We start from the raw sequence: 618 nt of genomic DNA on the forward strand, positions 1-618 counted from the left end.
CCCAAGCCCCTAGCCTCGCACGGGGGTCGTCGTGACCGAAGCGCGGGACCCGGCACTTGGCCTCGTCGAAGCTCCTACAATTGGCCCCGGACCCAGCCAGCCAGCCTGTCCAGGTCCCTCTGCGGAGCCTTCCCACCCTCCAGCGACTCAGGGTACGGCGGGCCGCCCTGCCCGCCCGCGGGGGGGGGGGGTGGGGGTGGGGGGGTGGCGGGGGGGGCGTCTAGGGCGCCGCCCTCCCGAGCGGTTAGATTCGCGCGGGGGCTGCCTGCGGGCGTCCGCCCGGTCCTGTGGCGGTGCCGGTGGGGTTTTTTCCCCTCCAACCCCCCGTCACGAGGTCGGCAATCATCGGCCGAGACTTCGCAAAAGAAAACGGTCCCTAAAAAGTTCGCGCGCCACTCGTTCGTTCGTCTCGGCGTCGTTGCCCGTCGGTCAGCGAGCTGTCGACTGGCGTTTCCGCGGCAACGAACGTTAGTCGTCGGCGCCGAGACTGCTGACCGCTCCGTTGTGCCTAATTCAGACGTCGTCCGACCGGTAACTCTTCCGAGCGCTTTCGTGACCCTCCTTTCTCTCCGTCCGTCGTTCGTCGTCGTCGACCTCCTCACACGAAGGAACGCACGT

This window comes from Gavia stellata, unplaced genomic scaffold (genome assembly GCF_030936135.1).
Source record: "Gavia stellata isolate bGavSte3 unplaced genomic scaffold, bGavSte3.hap2 HAP2_SCAFFOLD_677, whole genome shotgun sequence".
NCBI classification, from domain to species: domain Eukaryota; kingdom Metazoa; phylum Chordata; class Aves; order Gaviiformes; family Gaviidae; genus Gavia; species Gavia stellata.